The 19656-nt window shown below is 32.1% G+C and overlaps 1 protein-coding gene across 1 annotated transcript in view; it reads left to right on the top strand.

Moving 5' to 3' along the window:
* Window positions 1–19656, top strand: part of LOC148309881 (D-beta-hydroxybutyrate dehydrogenase, mitochondrial) — a 69128-nt gene that overhangs the window by 36738 nt on the left and 12734 nt on the right. Inside the window, exon 2 of the mRNA XM_088259359.1 lies at window positions 4043–4071. The gene's annotated coding sequence lies outside the window, so the exon portion shown is untranslated. The remainder of the gene's footprint in view (window positions 1–4042; window positions 4072–19656) is intronic.

The following is a 19656-nucleotide window of genomic DNA, read 5'->3' as shown; positions in this document are numbered from 1 at the left end:
TATATTTACCTTTTATACTTGCTGCCACAGTAAATTACTTAAGGGAAGTAAATAATTTTTATTTTAAAAAAAAGTTTCCTCACAATCAAGGAGATCATCTTCAATTGGCATACGCATACGTGCATTGAATTTAAATATGAAAACGAAACACTTTTGATACCTCTTTTTTAGTTTATAAATCGCTCACTCCTTTCAAGAACGTAATAAATCAAAAAACTTGATTTTTCAGGAGAACGTTTTTAAAGTTTAAAAATATAATATAATGTATTAAAAATAAAATCGAGCCACTTATTGAACTTTTTACTGTGCAACATATCTCTTTAGGTAAAACCTGAAGGTTTTTTCTCCATTTGAAAAATATTTAGTGTGTTTAAAAAAATAATTAAACAATACCTTTTCTTTAAAATGCAAAAACAACACTTTCTGCCCTGTAGCGGGTAAATATTAAGTTAAAAATATGCCACTTTTGCTGGGATATAGTACATTTTCTGGGCATTCCGAAAACATGTACAACTTAAAATTGACGATTTTTGATTTATGACGTTCTTGAAAGGAGTGAGCGAAATGTCATCAGGTGAAAATACAAAAAAAGCATTTCACCTGTTGATGAGAACATCTGTAGTTCTCGAAACTAGTCTTGTTATCATTAATAAACTCAAAAAATGCTATGATACAATTGTTTTGTTTTATATTAAATCATCTTATTCCACAAAGATAATGCCAAATCAATAAATACTAATAAAAAGTTGAAGGATGTGAATAGTGTGACGTCATGCATCGCCTTTTTATTACAATGTCCCATGCTGATTCTTCTTTGTCAATCTCCTATTTACACCCAAGCCGTGCATAGGGCACTACTCCAGATCGACCCAGAATTAACTTAATCTTAAAATATATGCAGACAGAGGGATTACTCTGCGCTCCAAATTCTTGGATACAGGATATGTTTAATGGGATGCAAACGACTCGCGAAAGCTTGTTCATTCTTGAATGAAGAGGAAATGGAGGAGGTATAAACTATTTTGTCCACCTCCGTAGTGTAATTGCCAGCACGATAGACCGGGACTTGGATCAACCCCAACACAACAAATGAGGTGCCAAACCAAAAATATTTATTCTTATCACATCATTACACATACAGTGGAATCTGACTTATCTGTTTTTTTCTTGTAATATTTGTCTAATTTAAATAAAAGTCTAAATCGCCTCCACCTTCAAAGTGTAATGTTTAGTACGTTCGGCTACCATTCTGGAGGTCCATTGTTCGATTCCCAGGGGGGTCAAAAAAATATAAGTGATTTTTTCAGTGTAATATTTATTCAATAATACCCTGGACTGGTACCTGAAGCGGAGGGCTGATCACCTTTTTTTCATGTGTTAACGATCAAGATAATACTACGTTTATATGATGCAGTGCCCTATGCACCATTGGGGTGCGGATAAGGGCTGGAATGAATAGTAGGTATGCGTAGTACAGCCCCTGACAAAAACATGATGGTGAATGAAATTAACCATGGTTTTTAATTATATTTTATAGGTATGGTCCCACGCGTGATTTTTCTAAATAAGACAGAAATAAAATAAAATAAAAATTTTAACAGTTAATCGTGGTATGTACCTACGTGAATTCCCATTTTTCCCATCGCTTTACTCAATTTGCAGATCATTCGAGATTGGTGGGTGTGTATGGTATTACGAGGCATTTTTAATGACAGCTTAATTCTCTACAGATTTTATTTAAAAATAAAATCGCAGAGCAGATAATTTTTACTTGAATTATTTACCCAAGTACACGCTTCTTGAAAGAGCAAAGAGGTCAATGTTTGCCAAAAAAATACTTGGTTTTTCAGTGCTCGCTAATAAGCGCAGATTTAAGGAGCTAGCAGAGTGTTTCGCTTTATCTAAAGTTTTTGAGAACTCATGTTTTTTAGTATGGAGAGGTACTCGACCCCTTAGAACAATGGGTTGGTTTTACGACATGTTTCCTTTGTGGCCAAACGCGTACGTTATATGGGTAGGTAGTTGTAGATACGTACATTTTCATTAGCGCTTATTTGTTTCGTAGCCGAGAAATGCAACTTTGAGAACTCGGCTGTCCAAACTCAAAACACAGTACGGGACATTTTTTTTGGAGTACGTTTATTTTGCATTTTTGGACTAAGTAGAATCTACTTAGTTCAAAAATGCAACAAAAAAAAACGTACTACAAAAAAAATGTCCCTTACTGTGTTTTAAGTTTGGACAGCCAAACTGAAATGGTGAATACACATTTTAATAAGTCATATTAGAATTTAAGAATTTGAACGCAAACTCAGCAATGACCAGTCTGACAAAGGTGTGGATAAATCGGTCGATGCCAAGAAAAATTTAAACCGCCTGGCGAAACCTCCGGGATTGTGAAAAATGGTAACATGGACACTGCAGAAGAGAAAAGAGAATTTTTTTCAAAAGAAATAAAAACATATTTGCCAGATGTACAATATTTGTAATGTGGTCCTGATAAAAATATAATAATAATCATATAAAGGTTAATTTATATTCCACTCTCCTTAACATCCATCGTCCACTTTGTGTAATACCAATTTGAAAAATACTACTTCGTAATTACCGGTTTCGGAAAATCATTCCATCATCAGGTCATATGTAGACTACATTTGACCTGAGGATGGAACGATTTTCCGAGTTTTTAAAAGTGGTATTACACAAAGTGAACGATGGATGATAAGGAAAGTGTTATATTACCATACCACAAAGTTAATTATGCTTTTTATGTACAAAATAAAATTTAATAATTTATATTTTAAAATCGTCTCATTTAGGTGAAAAATACGTTTTGGAGGATTCGAAGTATGTGAAATAAATCGTAAATACCAACAATTAAAAAAAAAATGTTTATCACATAAAATATATCCAACTGTTGGTATTTTTTAATATGGTTATCAATCATAGGTAAAATGTTACACAGTGATCACTAAAACCAGATGACTACACGTCTTAAGCCTAAATACTCAGATATCCATATTCCTATCTCAATAAATTTTGTGATAAACTTATATTTTAACTGTTTACAAAAATAAATAAAAAATATATGTGAACGTACACTTAATTTATTTCCTGAATAAAATTCACACAGAACTCACAGCACAATGGACAAATTCAATGAAATTTCCTCATGTTATCTTATAAAAAGTGCATCAATGTGCAAAAAGGTTTAGAAAAATTTAATGCGTCTGCAATTTTGCGAGGTGTTGCAACACTAATTAAGCACTAAAATTATTATTACTTTGTTTCTGGCGTATATGTGTTTTATTTCTTATATGTACTTCTTGGGTAATCGATTGTTTTGATAGTAAAATAATAATATTTACTCACGTACAAGAGATTAATTTCTTGGCTAATTGCTTAGTTCTGGAAGCAGTATGATATAGACTAAAAGTTCTTTTAGATTAAGCAATTTTTTAACTGTTATAATTTCGTAAATTTAATAACTTATATAAAATTAAAACGAATAACAATATATTTAAATTACCGTGTAAATTATTTAATTATTCTATCAGTAATTTCAATACAATTTCAATGATTTAAACAAGTTTTATATTTTCAATAGTATAATTATGTTTTATATCAGACACAGGATTATTAACCCTACGGACAATACCATATATTAATATTTTAGGTGGCTCAACTTGATACGAAACGTCTATCGTTCTTTTTATATGAAAAAATATGGAGATTGGCTGGCTTAAGTGATCATTTTATACACTTGTGTAATGTCCATTCTGTCCATTATTTCATATCCATGTTGAATGATTTTTCAAACCTGTATATATGCAATTATCTCAGATACATTCCATATGCGGGTAGTATTTTTTTTAAGATTTGGGAGTGTGCCTGATTGTAGCGCCATCAGTTGAAAAATCTTGGAAGTATTTATGAATTAATTATAAAATAATTTTATATTTTAATTATAAGGCTAGTTATTTCTTTCTGAAATTTTTTTGATTAAAATTATTAATAAATATAATTTTATCTTTTTTTTCAGTCGAGTTCGGGTTATCTTCTCCAATCAAGGTATTTATTTATTTTTATTTAATTTAATTTATTTACAACATTTTGAGTGTGTCCAAATACTTGTTCACAAAATCTGGATTATCTCCAATTACAGGAGTTATTTTCATATTACTTTTTGATATCTCATCAAAGATGAAGAAGAATATGGAAGTCTGGGCATTTCTGGGCATTTCTTTACATCTCACCAATAGATGTCTCTAGTGAAGTTCTAGTGATTCATGAACAAGGTTTCTAAATTGGTTCATATATATCGAACTTCCAAGAATTTGAGTAGTGTGGTTGTCAATAATGGGTAGAATTGGTGAATGTTACACGTGTGTAAAGTGATCACTTAAACCAGCCTATGACGGTCGTAAGCCCCGTAAATGCCCAGACTTCCATATTCTTCTTCATCTTTGATGAGATATCAAAAAGTAATAATTTAATTTAAGGTATTTCCATATTTTGAATCCATCTACGAAGTATGTACAGATCATGTCATGCATAAATTAGTGCAGAATATAGCTGAACGTTTGTAATGCTGGTAGTTATTGTATTTTTAATATGTAGTCGGATGACACATACTCATAGTACAGCAAGTAAAAGAAATTTAAATGAAAGTATGGAGACTAATTCCCGGAGTGACGACAATATGAAGTGGCTTAGAATAAGTGTGTATTGTTATTCAAAGGATATTGTTACATTATGGGTGTCTTACTATATCTGTACTCTTTAGTACCTACCTACTTGTGTTCTGGGTATTTCTACCAGTGCCTAATAATAAATAAAGGATTATTTTATTTTATATAATTATATTTTAATTTTTAAAAATATAACACTTATTTTTATTTAAAAAATTACTGTTTTACTATTTTTCGTTCCGCCAAAAACCAAGTAAACCAAAAACCTACACCTCATTTCTAGATTTTGAAATAAAAATTATCATTATTTAGTTCAATTATTATCCGTAATATGTATTGTTATTCCATAAATATAATTTAATGTTATTTATTAATTTGACAATTACTTTATGGAATAACACGATGATTTAAAAAGGTTTTTCAATAAAAAAACTTGTAAAATACACCTTACTGATTTTATTAATGTACCTAAATACGACTTTTTGTCCGCCTCCGTAGTGTAATGGTCAGCACGCTCGGCTACCGTTCTGGAGGATTCGGGTTCGATTCCCAGGGGGGGTAAAATAAATATGAGTGATTTTTTCACTCTAATATTTATTCAATATTACCCTGGACTGGTACCTGAAGCGGAAGGCTGATCACCTTTCCTTCATATGTAAGCGATCAAGATAACACTGCGTTTATATGACGCAGTGCCCTATGCACCATTGGGGTGCGGATAAGGGTTTTATTATTATTATTAAATACGACTAGTTTCGAGAACTGCAGATGTACTCATGAACAGGTGAAAACACAAAGTTTGTATTTTCACTTGATAAGAACATCTGTAGTTCTCGAAACTAGTCTGTGTGCATTAATTATCCCAAAGAGTGGTCTTATCCAAGTGTTACAATTTTATATTTAAAGTAATATAATGTCGCAGAATGTACTCACAGGGTGGCTTATTGATCTTGTTAAAAAAAAATGCAGTCAATATTTAAAACAGCTCGCAGTCAGATGTTGTGCGAGTAGAAAAGGATTGATATTTTACATTTAAGGCGTGGTTTTTTTACTTTTTGCAATATTTTATTGTATAAAAGTACTAACAGATGTTATTTTTGTTTTGTTATTATCTGTTTTCAAATGTGATAAATTGTTTGATATTTCCAATGCACTTAATGAATAAAGTATTCACAAAGTAAGTAAGTGAACACGCATCGTCACATGTCAATACAAATGATACTTGTATGTTCACAATGCCAATAATCGCGTGACATTTGGACTGCGAGGAACACGGTAAATGGCTACCCTAGAATGACTATAAATGCATGGATTGTTTTTCTAAGAATTCAAATTTTCTTCGGCATACATGTTGCTGCGTTATTGTTAACTGCAGAGGTGGCCAAACGTCATCCGCGAGCGAATTATAGATTACCTAACTCTTTTAAATTAAACATTTCCCGGACTAAATAGCAGAATAAAGAAGTGTATTAATGTAAAACCTGGATATAACGTACAAATCGTGGGACGGTGTTCGTTGAACCCGAAAGTCCGTTAAATAAAATAGGTTTAAAATAAATTTAAAATATCGCTCACTCCTTTCAAGAACGTCATAAAACGTCAAAAAACTTGATTTATCAGGAGAACGTTTTTAAAGTTTTAAAATATGATACAATTTATTAAAAATAAATATCAAGCCACTTATTGAACTTTTAACTATGCAATAGATCTTTTTAGGTAAAGCCTGGTGGTTTTTTCTTCATTTGGAAAATATTTAATATATATTAAAAAAAATAATTAAACAATACCCTTTTTTCAAAATGCAAAAACAGCAGTTTCTGCCCTTTAGCGGGTAAATATTAAGTTAAAAATACGCCTCTTTTGCTGGGATATAGTACATTTTCTGGCCACTCCGAAAACATGTACAACTGAAAATTTACGATTTTTGATTTATGAAGTTCTTGAAAGGAGTGAGCGATATATTATAACAATAAAATATAATATTTTGAACATTGTATTCATTTAGACATATATAAATAAACAATACAAAACACAAACAAAATTATATTTATTGTCTTCGGACACTCGTCGTGAAGTGACGTTGCTGTTTGATATCTACGCGCTTGCTTTCAGTAATCCTACTTTGAAAAAGGAATCACGTTTTGTTTTTTCACTTTTGAAGTATGCTCTTTTTTTAAAATTGTATAAATAACTCTCTAAAATTACTAAAATGCGTATAATATAGTTGAACTTCGTTACCTGACGAATAGTCCATAAATGTTTAAATTATATTATACATTCGTGATGTGATCTTACCACTGTGATAACTTAATTTTTGGCAGTGTTGTTGCTCCGGCTAGGTACAGTCTACGAGCAAAACGGCATTATGTCTCAAATTCTAGTGCTAGACATATGACGGAATTATCATGGTTGCTAAAAATTGGTTACATTCACTAGAATTTATAATATTAACAGGATTTTTTTTTAAACTTTACCAGAATTTTTTGCTCGTTCTATCCGAAGTTCGTCAATAGAAGTCCGTTATATCAAGGCTTTACTGTATTCCATTTTCATTAAACAATTTACGTTAGTATTTATATATTTATATACTACACCATACTACACAAAACATAATACATTTTCTTTCTTGCATCTACCTCATTTTTACGAAATACTGTACGGATTTTTATCGATATTCTTCTTCTTCTTCTTATTTTATGGGTGTTAACCCTTCGAGCGATCTAGCCAGAAACATAGATATTCTTAAATCGATTCGTAAAAAGAATCGAACGTTTCTAGTCACCCCGCGGTAAGATTGGTCTTCAGTGTGGTCACACTTGAGTAAGTCGAGTAGGTACCTACCTTCCTAATAGGTATCTACTCGGGCAACTTTCCAATATATAAACATGCGTTCTGATTTTATACTTGCACGCTAAACAACATGGCGGTTGATTGGCAGTAAATCGAGAAACATAACATACATAACTCTATTTAAAAAATGTTTTTGGAGTAGGACACTTCAAAAAGTCGAATAAATTCATATTTTCGATATTATAGGTGTCTCCACTCGAGATGAAACATCTATCGTCTTTTTGATGAAGGAAGATGGAAGTCTGAGCATTCCAGGGCTTACGACCTACGCGTAGTATTTGGCTGCAAAAAAATTAAAATAAAATATATATTAAAATCCCGTCATCTAAGAACGCTTGGCTTAACTGGGCTCAAAGACTCGATGGGCCGATTTAGGTAGCAGCTATGTCGGTGACAGTCAATATTTAATCATCATCCGCTAGTAAATTAATATTTTTATCATGGTTGTTTCTGCATACGCTCTATTTCGTAATAATTATTGAGCTCGCAATATTTCTAGATCAGTTGTTAGTTTAATAATATGCCAAGGTAATTAATATAAAGATCGCTTTGTCATTTCGAGCTTAAGTAGTGTGTAACAGTGTAAACTGAGCCATAAAACGTACTGCATTTGTGACGTCTAATGGCTGCAAAAGCACCCAATGAAAATAAACTAAGGCATTTTATCCCATTAGACTTTGCAAACAATAGGATACTGGAGCCAAAAGGAAATTGTAAATGTATTTACAACATCTAATTTTATTGACTCTCTAAACGCTGTTACAAAATATTTTTTAAAACTGGTTAAAAAACAATACCCACAAGGATAGTTTTGGACTAGTTTTTAATAGGTAACTAACTAATCATCACATCGCTTCTCCATAGGGGTAGACGAGCGAATAAAACGAAATTCTTTGCCGCTTACATACTCAAATCCAATCATCTTATCAAGCAGACATGCTGATTATTCCGACTCCTTTCCACTGTCCTTCTATTGTTCGTGTCATGTCAGGTCCCCCTGACGTCGACTATCACTTGAGAGTAATTGTCCTTGTCTCGGGCAGCTCTAAACAGCGCCCCGACGGTCCTGATCCCCGTCCAATCTCGTATATTTCGGAGCCAGGAGATCTGTCTTCTGCCCACACTTCGTCGGCCATCTATATTGCCTTTTCCACTGTCCACTTTCAAGTATTATATTTTCTTGACTATTCTTCGACTTTTTCTTCGAGCTACACCTCTGATAGGTACACAAGAGAAACTGGCGTATTAATTAACAACTGTTGTGGGATAATATAATATGTAGATGTACTTAGTGGATAATCGTTGTTTTGTCAGCTACCTAGGGATGGTATTCGATAGCTTTTCTTGATTTACAGTTCTTTCTAGCTCAAGTAATTGGTGTAAAATTTTTCAAATATACCAGGAGCTAGAAATACGCAATATTCAACCAAATTTGTGCACTTAGCTGAAATAGCGTTGAGTGATCGAATACATGAACCGAATTAAGTAGTGACTTATAGTGAAGAAGGAGTCGTTACTTGATTCGGTTTCTGGATTCGATATTTGTTTGTCTAGAGTTACCCGCTATTAGTCTTTCCGTACTTATTTTCGATGTTCATGAATTGACATATTTTTCCATACATATATACAAGATTACGATTATAATTTTTAATTGGGGATTATATCGTAAAGGTCTATTACGTGAAACAAAAATTAATATGCAGTTTTTATGTCACTAACATGAAGCAATCCTGCTTTTATTACCTATTAATTCTTTTCTGTGTGGCAATTTGTCGCCATCTGTAATACTTAACCGGGGAACAGAGGTGTGCTTAGTGCTGTACAAATATTGTGAAACACTCCAAGTCTACTACACTAACTAGGCACTAACTATGTACATGCACATATACATCTTTAGGCGGTATGTTGTGCATGGTGTATCTGATATGGAACATGTATGTACACGCTAAGTTGATGCATTCTTTCCACATAACGTTCATAGCTTCTCCTAAAGCATCAAAGGAATATTTTAGAGCGGTTTCCTGTACAGTTTGGGAGAGGGCATGGCCTCTCGTCAGTCTTATCCTGTGTTATATTTAGTTTTCCGTCTACCCTCTAATTTATTAATTCTTTTTCATTTTAGGATTTCTAGAACAAAGCCATTCCTCTCTGATTGTGTTTCATGACATGATGTCCTCGTATATCATTTGCATTATTATTTTTTCTTACTTTTAGTTTGCTTTGCACACTAATTGTTTTGACGGTTACTTTATGCATTTATTTTTTCCATAAAGCATATATATACTCGTAATCGACTCTAATTTAAGATCCCGTGTAAATTCTAAATTAAGAAATAATTTGAAAATTTCTACTCTTTTACAATTATGTTGTGTTTTCAACTAAGTGAAATATGTTTATTGTAAATATAAATTTTTATTCACATTGAACCTGAAGCGCAGGACTAATCACGTTAACGACCGAGTTAACTCTGCTTCGATGAGATGCAGTGCCGTATACGGTATACGGTATACCACCACTGGTTGTGTATATGGAAAAAGTCTATACAAAAAGAGATTAACTAAATCCTCATCTGCTCCATTTACAGTCATCATTTCTCTAGTAAATTATCCTCGCTCTGTATCCTATGTGCTGAAAATCAATAAAAACTTTGCGTTATATTGAATGACGATAATCAGAAAACTGTATAAACTCCGCAATTTATGCATTTTTCCTATACTTGTGTTTTATTTTTATATTGAGAACTATGCTGAAAATTGATAAAAATGATCAAAGACGAGCGACATCACGTTGCGTTGCGTTCCGAAGCGTTGCGTTCCTTGGCTGTTTTTCGTTATTCAATGTGTTCGATGGGCATCCGTTGAATATAAATGGTGTTTTCCGAAGCAGTGGTGTTGTGATATAATCGTGCGGAAAATGCTCTACAAATACGTTTGCCATAAAAACAACATAATGATTTTAATCGGATCAGTCGTGACAAACAAGTGTGTCTAATTCGGTTCACGCTGCAGCCTAACTGTTCCTACATTCATGACGCAAGTGTCAAAACTAGACTACCGAGTAGAGTTATGCTTTGTACCTAACTTCACGCCACTTGGCTCGATTTCTTCGTGACTCCAATGTCATCGAGTCACCACCAAATCTAGATCAATTATTATCGCCAGGTCACTGGACTTTTTGGTTTAGTTTTTCCATCGTTTCATCTGCCTGCGTTTTTGTACACATACGCTAATGTTTAGTAGGGTGAAATGAATAATGATTGGCCGATAGAATTTCTTTTTAGTATGTCCAAATATGTGTATGCAAATAATCGATTCAACCCTAAAAATTAACTAATTAAGTAACCATCACGCCGCTTTCCACAGGAGAAGGCAGAGATAATAAAACGCCACACCCATCTGTCTTTGCAAATAATATTGACCTCTTCCATATTCATGCATATCCTCGTAAATGTTAATAACCGCCGATTATTCCTCGATTTTTATAATAATAATTATTATTTATTCAATCCTCATTGTCATAAATGTCGTTATAAGTCGTTCAGGTCGAAATCCTTCCACATTCCCTACTAAAAAACGTATTCGTCTCTGTTTATATATTTATAGCGTCTTGATATCAATTTCTCAATTTTTAAATCCATCATTTTTGTGCAAAGATCTCTACGTAATTAACACTGTAAATAATAATAAATAACTGGTCAAAAATAACTGGTCAAAAATAACTGGTCAAAAATAACTCGTTTCCTTGTAGGTACGTGAAGTAATTTAAAAGAATATCACATACATTGATAAATTCTCTGCTACATAATTTCCCAGAAATTTCAACAGATGGGGTCTTAAACTCACATATGGTTATGAATGTTCCTTATTCCTTATCACAAAAATATACATGGACGTTTCAAAAAATTTGTATAAATATCTTCATTAAATCATGGTGAACGGTATACATAGCATAAAGTTATCACTTAAATTGAGATGAAAACAGGACATAAGTCCTACAAATGATCAGGGTTCTATATTCTCTTTTTGAAAAATCTTCTCCATCGCTAATATGAAGGAAAAAGTATTTTGTCGTACATGCTGTCGACGACGGGTCCAATAAAAAATAAATACATGTGGGATCCAAATTCATCGGTATCTGGAATAGATCATTAAGATCCGGTTATTCACGAACGATTCATGTCTGTTTCAAAGTGGACAATCACTATATGCTTTACCCTACACACTATACTCTTTACTGTACATTTCTTAGGTATAGTTTTATTATTTTGTCACGGAATGGATCTTTTTTGTTTTGTAACGGTCGTTTTACAAGCAATTTGGGTAACAATGAAATAACATTCAATGTCAACTGCACGTTTACATAGATTGCTTCCGACATTTTTCTTTGGTTGAAATTTTTATGTTTTACGGAAATATTTAATGTGGTTTATTGAGTCGTACGCAATCTACATTTGTCTGCCTCCTGAAGGACCCGAATTTGTTTCCCGTAGATATTTTTGCTGTAACGTTTATTTAATATTGTCCTGGTTAGATATCTAAAGCACAGGACTTGAGGTTAATGATCTTGTTAACATTGCAATAATTCTATACAGTGCTCTATGTAACATTTTGTCTTGGTAAGGGTCAGAAGAATAATGTAATCTCCATATTTTTGTTGTTAATATTTTTAAAAATATTTTTCTGACCTGATAAATTTAATTAGAAACAACAATTTTTTTTGTGATATAACCAATTTTAACAATATTTTATAAGGAATATTTAAACTCGATATATTATTATTAACATAAAATTTACACAAAAATTGGTTCATCAACAACTGTAAAACAATGAAAGCACGTTTACGTTGGTATTTGGCTTTTCCGTGTGTAAAATTCAGGAATCAAGCTCTGTTTTTCATTTTACCGAATGTCGATAGGAAATAAGCTGAACAGTAGGCATACTGAAATTGCACAATAGGAAATGCGAATTGAAAAGTGCAAGTCGGCCGCACAAATGTGGTCATGCGTTATTTACACATAACTACTCGTATATGCCATACACATTATGCAGGTATAAGGTAGGTATCCAACTAACATTATAAAAATGAAGTCGTTAAATGTCAAATGATAATAATCCAACGAGACGTCATCGCGTGGCGTGATGTGTTGCTTTCTCAATTCGAAGGAAACTGGTTTTCTTATCGGCGAACGAAAATCTTTTCAGATATATATATATATATATATATATATATATATATATATATATATATATATATATATATATATATATATATATATATATATATATATATATATATATATATATATATATATATATTTTTTTTTTTTTTACGGCTAATGCCTTTAACAATATTAACAAAAATGTGAACAATAAAAATTAACAATACAATAATAAAAATTATCACTTACATAATAATCATACAATAGATTTTTCAAAACAATTCGTCATATAAACGACAGTTATATACTAGAAAGAAATCTGGAAATTCTCAATTGCGAATTCCCTCTTAGTTAAGCGGACAAAACCGTATGTTCTGCGCAACATGGATTCACAAGTGGAAGGTATCACATATTCATATCCAGGTATCAGGAACGCAGGATTAATAAATGGAAAGGATAAATAAAATAGTAGATATTTCGGATTTATATATGAAAATTAACTATAAATATAGTAGATCTTTTTATTGTAGAATACGATGTTTTCTCCGGGTGTAAATAGCTTATTATTTACCTTTTATGGTTTCGTTTAGCCGTTTAACGCAATGCGAGAAAGTGCGCGTAATAATATGTTAGCTAAACAACGGAATTATGTACATATGCATCATATAAAGTACACGTCGAATGTGTATGTAAATAATTTAATAGCCAACCATACAACTACGGAGGTACTATCTCTCGAGTGTATAAAATTTACGTTGCTCATATGTATGGGAAGTTGGGGTAAATCGACGCGATTTTCATTCGTGGGGCAAATTATCAAATCTCCCCGAATATTACATTATGGCGTTGCTGGCTTTCTGATCTTAATAATATAGTATCGCACTTTGTACAACATTTTAAATTAAAAAGTAAATCTCAATTAAATTAAAATAACTTTAATAATATAGTAGACTGTATTAAGATTCAAATATACATACTTATTTGTAAAATATATTAATAAATATTTTTTTTAGTGTAGTGGTTAGCGCGTTTAGCTACCGTCCTGGAAGCTCCGGGTACGATTATCGGGGGGATCAAAAGATGTGTAAATTATTTTTCACTCTGTTTATTTAATTTAATTCTGAGTGCAAACTGATCACTTCGGCTTCATATAACTAACGATCAAGTTAGCACTGCATCGATCTGGTGCAGTACAGTGCCTTATGCATTGAGCGCAGATAAGTGTCAGAAAAATAATATGTTTACATGGCATTTTCTATATTTTTATCTTGCAAATATTGGATTTATGGCACGTTTTATAGTATCGCTTGTATTCCCAGTCTCAAATCCTCCTCTCTTCAATATCCAATTTTAAATCATATTCTCGTTTGAATAATGTACCCCATTTTTCTTTTATGTACGTTTAGAGTCAAAAGCAAAGATACTCAAACGATCGATCGCAAAGCAAACAAATAATCAATTCTGAAATTCATCGGGAATTTAGAAAAAAGTACATTATTAAGATAATTATCGGATTTAATTTTTGTACTGTTGACCTGTCCCTTGTTCCATCGTTGTAAGCTTGTTGGAATTGCAACATAACAAATATGTTACATACACAATATATGTATATAAAATTAAATTGAATTAAAGACAACATTTATTACACTTATTTTATTTACATATATTTTTAGTTCTTTTTTGTTCCATCAAACATCAAATATTATATCCCGAAAAGACCCTTTAACTTAAAGCACATATCTAATGAACTTTCGCATTCAAAATTAACAATTTTTTGAGTTTGATAAGTAAAAAAACACCCTAAATTTAATATCTGATAAGAATATTGTCAGGAATAGTTCGCGAAAGAATATATTGAGTTGTGGTTTCAGCGCAAAAAAACTTGAGCACCTGTGGTCTAGTGGCATTAAACGATAATTTGTATGTTACAAAATGCAAATACCATCGAACTGCACGCGGGTCAACAAGTATGTAATTTAATTGCTGGTATTAATTAATTCGTGTATGATGCCATACCAACCATGTTTTACAAATATTCTGCCAGAAATATAACTACTTTCTGAATTACTCATAAATTCAGGTCATAGTTTTCATTAAAACGATATATTGACGTTAAAAGGTGTGAAGCGATTCTTATGTACATAGGTATAAAAAAATAATTCAACATCTCAACATGGATAAAGAAGAATATGAAATTCTTGGTATTTACAGGGCCTATGACCTGTCATAAGACGGTTAAGCGACCACTTTGCACTTGTGCAACATTCACCATTCTACCCATGATTGACAACCATACTACTCAAATTTTTGGAACTCCGCTATATATCGTAAATCTCGTGACGTTTTACGCGTGAGATCACTGGAGACATCTATAATTGGTCTAAGAACGCTTTTATTTAGCAGAAACCTTTTTATTTAGACGTATTATCCTAGCTCTTAAACGAATTATTTTACAAATTTTAAATTGTAATATTAGAGGTGATTATTACGTATCTATGTATATAATATACCTGCGTGTTTTGATATGCCGAAACAAAAAACGCGTTTGACATATTTTTTATGGGTAATATAAGTATATCTTTATTTTACTGCATAAATAAGAATGTAGGATGAAAATGGTTACGTGATCAACTAATATGTTTTATAATGTATTATAATATTATGTATGATATGTTCAACCTGTTTCATTTGAACTGTCAATTCACACATTAATCAATGTCGTTTATTATTACATGACATTCTCTTGTATTAAATTAAATCACCAACCTTGATGCGCCGAAATATTAGAGACGTGTATAAAAACGTGAAATATATAATATTTTATAGGGTAAAACACACAGTGATTGGTCTCTGGTCACTGTTTTTTTTTGTACAAAATCATATATCCATACAGCAGATTACAGAAGTACACAAATGAAAAAGTTCAAGTATTCTCAGGCGAAGAAATATCGACAAAAAATATCTCCTGTAATCCGTTCCGCCTGATGGATAATCGGGACTCTAGTAAAGAACTTTTCTAATATCTCTTATAGATCAGCGTAAACAACAAAATAAACACATTTTAAAAAGCTATCAACAAGCACGATGTCCGCCATGATTAATATTCAGTATTGCAGTTACGTTCTATAGCTGCCATTAAGGCCAAAAATGCTGTTAAAAGGAGAAAAAAAAACAATTCTATCTTTTCCTGGTAAAAAACACCCCTCACAGATTTTGAACTAACTAATATTAACATTTATATTTATAACGATTGAGATAAGGATTCATTGATTCAATAATTTAAGCAGTTCTCCCATTAAGACTAGATAAAGGAAATACAGTATTTTGGCTTCCATCTATCAATTAACTGCAGTTGAGATGCAGTTGAAAACAACTTACTTCAAGGAAAACTACTAGGCGCTAAGTATTGATTGCTCGGGGCGATGCATTCTGTAGACTGCAGAAGATCTCATATGTCACTTAGTTCGACTGGTCGGTCTAGTTCAAGTAAAAAGCTGGTTTTCAACATGTTTCTGTACGGGTCTACTGGGTTTCAAATGATTAAGAAGATAACCTCCCTCGACGAAAACAATAAGCTTAGCTCATAAAACTGCCAGGAACCGTAGATCATTTTTTGATTTGATATTTCCCATGTACGTTTTTAACAAGAATTGATATACAAACAGGGGATAGTCGTTGAGAAGATATTGCGAAACAGTACCCTTCGAAGAACAATCATATTCAACCTTATTATATCTTAATAAAAAATATTTATATTTAACTTCTTGTAAAAAGAGGATGTCGATTGCCATAAAGCAATACATTCCAACCAATAAAAAAAATCATTAATGGATTCGGCATTTACTTTATGGTAATATCTAATATCTATCCATTTTAATTTATGTTTTACTTGGTAAATACCATTATTTCTTAAAATCTGTTGAATGTTTTATTTGAAAATTGTGCGAAATATATCAAAACACGTGTCACAATAGATTTTAAGAAACAGTGGTAGTTTACCAAGTAAAGCGTTAATGAAAAATCAATTAAAAATAAACATGTAAGTGGTCAAAGTTTTTACCTTTTATAGATAGTACTTGTACAAATTCAACAAAAATGAGTGATTGCAATTAGGAAATATATCACCTTATTCTTATTCAAACAATATTACAATAATATTGAAAGGAAGGCATGGAAAATAGGACAAGAAATAGGAAAAGAGTTGAAGGGGAGTGGAAGAGACTGGGAGGACAGAAGGAAAGGAAATTAAGATGGGCATTCAGGGTTTCAAGGAAGTACAGTAATGTTTCCGACCATTCTTGAAAGTTGTCAGAGAGAGTGCATTTGTCACATGGAGTGGTAATTCTTCGTCATAGTCTGGCAGCTTGGATAGAAAGGAAAATATCAAGAAATGATGCAGGGTATCAACATCTTGTTATAGAGATTTTCATCAAAGTTTTCCCGAAAACTGTTCCTATACAAACGTATCGTTTGTTTACGACATGCTTATGCGAATGCGCATGTCTTATGCGAATATATGTTTGTTAGGTCGATTCTGATTGAAAAGCATGCACGTACAATAAAATAAACCTGGTTTCTGTGTTAATTTTATAGTAGATCTGTATTTTTGTCATTTTCCGGGATATTTTTCATAGAAGTTCGTGTTGAAAGTAAAAGTTCTCTCTTCTGGTTCTGGTAGCATTGTTCGATGCTATGCTACACCTATACCAATGTGGAACTTCCGTTTTACTAGAGATAAAAATACTCACTACTTTCGTTTTTTTTTATCTTTTATGATCTTAGTATGTACATTCCTATCAATTCTCCCGAGAAAATATGATTACGTGTCGATTGAAATTAATTCTCATTCAATTAGAATCTAGTTGAGATTAATTTCCGATATTTTTACCTCATTTGCGTAAAATTGATAAAAACGCGACTCGATTCTTCATGTTTAACGAAATTACCAAAGACAGCAATTATAATTTTTTCTATAATTTTTGCACTTTCTCTATGCTTTCGTTCGTTTAAGAAACCTCACTTTGACCTTTGACGAATGTTTTTAGTGCAAATGAGTCATATTTATTTAACTTCCGTCGATTCCTGATCAATATTATCTGCAAATATCATTTCAATATCACAAAATGTCATACACACATACACATTGCATAATGACAGTTGAAAACCATTTGCTTTTTTTTACTGTCACTCTTTTGCAGAACAGATCTAAAGCTAGTTATTGAGTGATTGATTTTGACTTAGTGCCCTATTTATTGGCGAGTTTGGTTGTTCGATATTACGTTGGCGTCGGAACTGATTATTACTACAATAGATGTTCTATATGAGATTGAGTATTATCCAGTGATTTATTTTGGAGGCAGGTGCATTGATTTCTTGGCCCTGGCAGGTGGAGGGCCTACCGGGAGGTGGTATTTATTGCAAGGTGATCGGCAAACGGGTACTTATCGGGAGATCACTAACAGCTGCTGTTTCGAGAATCGATACAAAGTAAATGCGTATTTTTATCATTTATTCTGAAAACAATACAGTTTTTCACAGACACATTGTGAAATTTGCAAACAAATAAACATAGTTGTATGAATTATTTTTTAAATTTATTATAATGATGCGGAATGCATCGAAACACGTGTCACAGTAGATTTTAAGAAATGGTGGTATTTACTAAGTAAAAAAAATAATTTAAATGGACAGGTTTTACCACAAAGTGACTAATCAATTAATGAAATTTTGTCTTCTTTAAAGAATTGGTTGTATTCTAAATATTATTTATAAAGATAGTGAATTTTATTTCCTCAATTATTCCTATTAATATTATATGATAGTAAGTTGCGACTATTTCATAAATTTTCTCAAGGAAAGTGAATTCAGTTTAGATTGGCTTCATATAATGGCTTCTTGTTAGACAATAGGAAATAACTTCGCTCACAATGAAGTGAGGAACGACTGGATTCGTGTTCTAGTGGAAGTGAATCTAACCGTGGGATGTATTTATTATCATATTTACCGAAAGAACACTCTCACTGATCGGATTGAAGTTGAATGTCACTGCCAAATGGCAATTGTTCTCCAGAGTTCACGCGAAGCGTTCGAGCAATTGGCACGAACTTACACAATTCTCTGCACTCTCTTTGCATGCACAATTGCATATTCTTACACGAACTTCTTCCCGGCTTAAGAATGAAAAACGAGCATCATTGTAGCTCGTATCTCTATCATACATATGTTTGCTTCATCCCAGTTTTCAATCAAGGAACAATGCTGCTTACATACTTCCTTTTTATAAAAAAACATAGTGTATTGAATTTCAAATGATTATCAAAAGCCGAAGGGGGATATTTGGATAGGATAATTGTTACCAAATTTTCTTATTATTAAGGTGGGATAATCAATAGACCGCAACTTAATTTCCTTAATCCCAGGTAACATTTGACGTAAATGATTTTTTTAAACACCGTTTTTGCGTTGAAAAAATAAGCTTTTCTTGGAAGTTAATATGTTGTTTTGAAAAGAAAATAATTAATGAATGGTAAGGAGTTAAGAAAAATATATGAAAATAGTTTTCAATACATATTATATATCACGTATCCTAAAAAAAATTGGGCGTGACCTGACGTACGGCTCTATACATTGCCGGAAGCGAAATGAACTGTATTATTGTGCGTATGGCCTTAAGAATAGAAAAAATGCGTCAATGTAGCTCGTATCACTATCATACATACATAGCTTCATCCCAGTTTTCAAAAAGGAAAGATGCTGCTAACATACTTTCTCTTTAAAAAGACATTAAATGCTGCATTGAATTTCAAATGATTTTCAAAAGTCAAGACATTTCCTACCAAATTGTCTTATTATCGACAGTAATTAATATTTGTGTATAGTCTTAATGTATAGATATATATTGAAAAACATAAAAATTCTTTACTTCACGTATTTTTTTAGAAACAAGAAGTAAGACAT

This window comes from Brachycentrus maculatus, unplaced genomic scaffold, assembly GCF_059751285.1.
Source record: "Brachycentrus maculatus isolate JH-2025_06_01 unplaced genomic scaffold, ASM5975128v1 h1tg000116l, whole genome shotgun sequence".
In the NCBI taxonomy this organism is placed as follows: domain Eukaryota; kingdom Metazoa; phylum Arthropoda; class Insecta; order Trichoptera; family Brachycentridae; genus Brachycentrus; species Brachycentrus maculatus.
Note: the sequence above shows the minus strand (reverse complement) of the source record. Positions and strands in the feature narration are given on the sequence as shown.